Genomic DNA, 6,000 nt, shown 5'->3' with positions numbered 1-6,000 from the left:
CTGTCTAACTTAGTTCCTCCGAATAATTCGGAGCCCCGCACATCAGACATCATTACCAAAAAGTTGGTTGTAATTCCTCCGAGAAGATCAATCTTTGTCTCTAGATTTGCTAAAGATACTTCTTCGGATGATATAAAGTCATACATATCGACTAAAATTAGAACTAAAGATGTATTTATTCGTAAATTTAATTTTAAATACGATCGCGATATTTCATCTTTTAAAATTGATGTAGCTTCCGAAGATTTTGATTCACTACTAAATAGTTCATTTTGGCCGACCGGGGCGTTTATTCGCGAGTTTGAGTGTAAACCTAATAAAAGTAATAATAACGTAGCTAAAATTTCTAATCTTAATTCGGATTCAAAAAACTAACTCGCAAGTCTAATTTAAGTATTTACTATCAAAACGTTAGAGGTTTGAATACCAAATTAACTGACTTATATTTAAAAGGTTTTGACTGCAATTATAATATTATTTCCTTGACCGAAACATGGCTCAAACCTCATATTTTTAATTCCGAAATTCTTCCAAATGAATATCAAATATACAGGAGTGACCGCGTGGGCAGAATCGGCGGTGGTGTTCTTTTTGCGGTGCATTCATCGATACCATCCGAGGAAGTTAGTCTTCCTGTCACTGAATATACCGAATTTAAATGTATACGTGTACAGGCTGGAAAGACTTATATTTATTTAGCTCTTTGCTACATCCCTCCTAATTCTGCCGTATCGGTATATATGCAGCTAGTTTCTTTACTTGAGACCGTAAATGCAATGCTTACGGCATCCGATTCTATGATTGTTTTGGGCGATTTAAATCTGCCACATATTTCATGGAACATCATTGAAACCGATGTTATACCAGTTTCATCTAGAGATAGTTACAATGTATTTCTGGAGGAAATGGCTGAACTTTGCCTCAAACAAATAAATATATGTCCAAATAAGTTTGGAAAGGTCTTGGATCTCGTTTACGTTGATGATGTTCCGAAGGCCTCTATTAATCGGTGTGATCCCCTAGTTTTGCCGGAAGATGCATACCATCCTGCTCTTGAGTTAAGCTACGAAATCATAAATGAAATACATAATAATAAGTCAAGTTCAAGTACTAGATACGTTTTTGCGAAAGCAAATTTCAGGAAAATTAACAAAGAACTTTCAAAGTTATCTTGGCCAATATATAGAGATGACGTGGAGCGTAGCGTTGAGCACTTTAATGATACTGTTTTCAATTTGTTTCGAAAGTATGTGCCAATACGTAATATTGTTCATGAAGAACCAATACAATTATGGTTCACTAAAGAGCATAAAAAATTGAAAAATAAAAAGTCGCACTCTTTTAAACTGTATAAAAGAACGGGCTTACACAGTGATTACCTAAGGTACTCAGTTTTGCGGCAAAGCTACTTTGCATTAAATAAGAAATGTTATAATTCATATTTATGTAAAATTAAGAAGAATTTAATTAACAATCCTAAATCATTTTATGGTTTCGTAAATTCAAAGCGTAAGGCACATGGTTTTCCGTCCGCTATGCATTATCGCAACACTGTATCTAGCGACAGCCAACTCATTGCCAACATGTTTGCTCGGTTCTTTAGGTCCAATTATTCTGTAGACTTCCCTATAAGTGGAGACTATCCGTACGAGCTTTGTCCAATCAACTCCGCTTATATTCCAGTAATATCTTCCGATGAAGTTTTACACTCTTTAAAAACCTTAAAAGCGTCATTTAGGCCTGGACCTGATCATATTCCCACCTGTTTTCTTAAAAACTGCGCTGAGAACATCTGCGAGCCTTTAACAACTCTATTCAATTTGTCACTTAAACATGGCGTTTTTCCGTCAGCCTGGAAGGAGTCTTTCATAATACCACTTCACAAAAACGGCAGCAGGTCGTCTATAGGAAACTATCGAGGCATAGCGAAACTCTCCGCTATCCCCAAATTATTCGAAGCAATTATTGTTAACCAGCTGACATATTCTATATCTTCTTCAATTACACAATCTCAACACGGGTTATCTAAAGAAAAATCTACTATGACTAATTTATTGGAGTTTACAACTCATGTCTCAAACGGTTTTAGAGAAAATGCTCATACCGATGTAATTTACACCGATTTCAGTAAAGCTTTTGACAAAGTATGTCACTCGTTACTCATCCGTAAACTCGACCTAATCGGCTTTCAGCCCAGTCTTCTTCAATGGATCTCATCTTACCTCTCTGATAGAACACAAAGAGTTATTGTTAATAATTGTTCTTCCAACATCATTAAAGTTTCTTCAGGAGTTCCTCAGGGAAGCCACCTTGGTCCGATTCTGTTCCTGATATTCATTAATGATATTTCTTCTATAATAAAACATTCAAAAATTTTAATGTATGCCGATGATGTGAAACTTTTTAAAACATTGTCCTCTATCGAAGAAAGGTCTTTGTTACAAGCGGATCTGAACAACGTGGTTAGTTGGTGTAATACAAACTATATGCCACTAAACCTTCAAAAATGTAAAGTTATGTGTTTCCCTCGGAGGGCTGTTCAACCAGCTGTTTATTCAATATCAAGTTATAATCTGGAGCAGGTATCCAATTTTGTCGATCTTGGTATCACAATGGATTCCAAACTCAATTTCAACCATCATATTAATGTTACAGTCAATAAAGCCAAAGGCGTTTTTGCATTTGTAAGGCGATGGTCAAAAGAGTTCAAAGATCCTTATGTTACAAAAGCTCTTTTTGCCAGTTTAGTTAGACCTATACTAGAATAGGGATCTATTGTTTGGAATCCCCGCTACCAAGTTCATTCAGAAAGGATTGAATCAATTCAAAAACAATTCTTGCTTTTTGCATTGCGTAATTTTAACTGGGATTCAGATTACAATCTCCCCCCCTTACACAAGTCGTCTAAAGCTCATAAATTTGCCTACAATCGCAAGTCGTAGAGAAATGCTGGGTATAATATTTATCGTAAAATTAATGACAGGCTTGATTAATAGCCCGACCCTCCTGGCTGAGGTAAATTTTAATGTTCCTTCTCGAGTGTCAAGACACTTTCGACCTCTATTTTTAAAGCCATGCAAAACTAATTTTGAACTAAACGAATCATTCCGTGGTTTATGTCAAGATTTTAACTGTCATTCCAGCACGTTTGACGTATCGGACTCGATTTTTACTATAAAGAAAACTATTATTTCCACTCTCAATAATTGAAATACTATCTTTAGCATATCCAATCAGCTGATGAATTTGATTCTGTAGCTGAATAGTTTTAGATCTCGACACTTAACAAACTCCTGTTTCCACTACTCGGCACGAAAAAACTAAAAAAAAAAAACAAAAAAAAGGTTCCGTACGTCATGCGGACTGCGCCCCTCGTGTCGGTTGGGCGGGAATGGAGGGTAAAAAGCCGTTGGGATTAATTAATTAATTAAAATTCCTCACGTTTTGAGGAATTACTCACAAAATGGCAACACTGGTATGGCCAAGGTGTATTAAACAAGGTGTGATCGGTAACTCAGTGAGGCTCTCTTTTAAAGTACTATAACGTCAAAAAATATAAACAAGTGGCAACTCTTCTGTGAAAGCGGGAAGGAATTTATACTTTCTCTTTGGCATTTTTTAGGGGTAATTAAAACACTATAAACACACATTTTTATATTCTATAAACTTTGTCGCGAAATTTTATATTGGAAGTAAACCACCACACGAACAACAAACGAGCAAAAAGAGCTAATTAGCATCAGGAAGGGTACTTTGTACTTAAAGGTACTGTGGGTAGGTCGATCATCTAATATTGCATGTGCAAAGTTCAACTATCGGGAGATGTAACTATTTCACAAATGGCATTGGTAGTGATTTTTGAACGTTTATTCAAATGTCTGCAATTAAAATCTGGACACTTAATAAATCCCAGACATTTTAAGGTTGGACCCGGACACCGGGACAAATAGTCTAAAACCGGGACATGTCCGGGAAAAACCGGGACGTCTGGCAGCGCTAACCTACGATGGATTCAGTGATAGCCCTGATTACTTCAATTTCTATTGCACGCGCCCACGTTTTTCATTTTAAATCTTATAAATTGTTCATAATGAATTTTGCTAAAATTTTAAAATCAAAACTTAGAGTAAGTTCGGGTAATATGGAATACCTATTACTTTTTGGACCATAACTAAGAAAGTATACATCAGAAACTTTCCAATTTTCATATATATCATCACTGTGGTATTGGCTAAAAGACTGCACAACAAAGAATTCCTAATAATGCATCGTAAAAAGGATTTTATGAAAAACTTGAAAAAATTCAAAAAGTGGCACCTTGAAAAACTTGCGGGTAATATGGTACATATGGTTCGTGAAATATGGTATACTATACTTTCGTTTTTTTTTTTTTCATTTCATTTATTTATCATTTTCTTAATGCATACAGATTAGCACAGTATTCTAAATTCATGTTGCGTTCAATAAGTACATCAATGCTGCATTAGAAAAGCTATGGCATTATTAATATTACAAAGTAAAATAGTTTTAAATGCCAATTTCAATGAATAGTAGTACACATTTTGTGGGGTGAACATTGAAAAATAAAAGTAAAATGAAAAATAAATAAAATATTGTAATAACGTTAGAAAGAATCAATACAAAGAGTCAATGCAAATCCAAGAGACTCCAAAGAGAGAAAAAAAATTATATTCACATTTACATACATTATTTTATGATATGCACAGATTACAATATAGACCTCAGCAAGGCTTCAATTTCACAGTGGTTTAAGTTGAACAGGTAAACTTTAACATTTTTTTGAAATAAACTGAGATTTCTTATGACCTGTACAGAAGCAGGAAGTGAGTTGAACAATTTACAAGAGGCGTATATATAAAAACATCTAAAATGAGACGTACGAGCAGGCGGAGCGTGAACAATTGTAAGCAAGTTCCAGGGCAGGTTATAAATTTCTGACGGAAGACTTTTCAAGTATCCAGATTTGATAAAAAAGTTTTATACTTTAAAACAGTATAAATGTCGCACCGGCAATATATTAAGCCTTCTAAAAAATTGCATAGAGTGAGTTTTTCGATTTGCGTTACAGATACGTCTAATTATGTGCTTTTGAATTGTAATAATGGAGGACAATTTACTAGCCGAAGCACCACCCCAGCAGCTAATACCGTATTGCAGATTCGATTGAAATATTCCGTAGTAAACCATTTTTAGTGTAGAAGTAGAACAAAACTTTTTAAGGCGGTATAAATGACGACTGGTGTAGAGAAAGTATTGTTTTAGCGTATTTAAATGTTCAGACCAATTTAAGCGGTTGTCAATTACTCTCCTAGGTATTTAAACTTTTCAACATCAAGCTGGAAACAAGTATCGTCGCAGTTGACGGTGAACGCGAAAGACTTTTTTGGCTCATTCAGAGAGCACTCAGGATAATGCAAATTAAAACGCAGACAATCTGAGGAATGAAACAAAATATCACAGGCTGAAGCAAATAAGCTTAGTTTTACTACTTACAGACAGTTTATGCAATGGCAAAAGCAGTTACTTTGCCTTTCAATGGCAATGAAAAATTTAATTGATATAAATCAAAAATAGTATTGTTACGCCCAGATGAACCGGCTCTAAACTACTATAGCTACTTGCCACTTTGACTTTTTGTACTCTCCAAAAAATAGCGTAATGGTCACACGGGGTCCAGTGGACCCCAACCCAATAAACAGATGCCTCGTACGTTCTATTTTAAATCCTCCACTGACCTTAAGTTTAAAACTTTCTCTTTGTTATCTGACAGGTTTTTTCCAACTTTTAAATTATAACACCGTGAATTAATTCATAAAACTCATGATTTTGTACCAAGTAGTTACCTAAGAAAAATTAAAATTTCTTTAATATCGCACAAAATCGCAGTATAAGATTATGGGGAAATAAGAGATCAGAGACTATTCTACCGATTTATGATGAGTTTTTTTAAACGTTTTTAAACATTTTTTTATAAATAAA

At 34.7% G+C, this 6,000-nt stretch overlaps 1 protein-coding gene across 6 annotated transcripts in view; it reads right to left on the bottom strand.

Annotated features, from left to right (window-relative positions):
- Window positions 1-6,000, bottom strand: part of LOC118745662 (tau-tubulin kinase homolog Asator-like) — a 570,828-nt gene that overhangs the window by 182,679 nt on the left and 382,149 nt on the right. The window lies entirely within an intron of this gene.

This window comes from Rhagoletis pomonella, unplaced genomic scaffold (genome assembly GCF_013731165.1).
Source record: "Rhagoletis pomonella isolate Grant_MI unplaced genomic scaffold, Rhpom_1.0 Rhpom_scaffold_00009, whole genome shotgun sequence".
In the NCBI taxonomy this organism is placed as follows: Eukaryota; Metazoa; Arthropoda; class Insecta; order Diptera; family Tephritidae; genus Rhagoletis; species Rhagoletis pomonella.
This window is presented reverse-complemented; position numbering and strand designations above follow the sequence as displayed.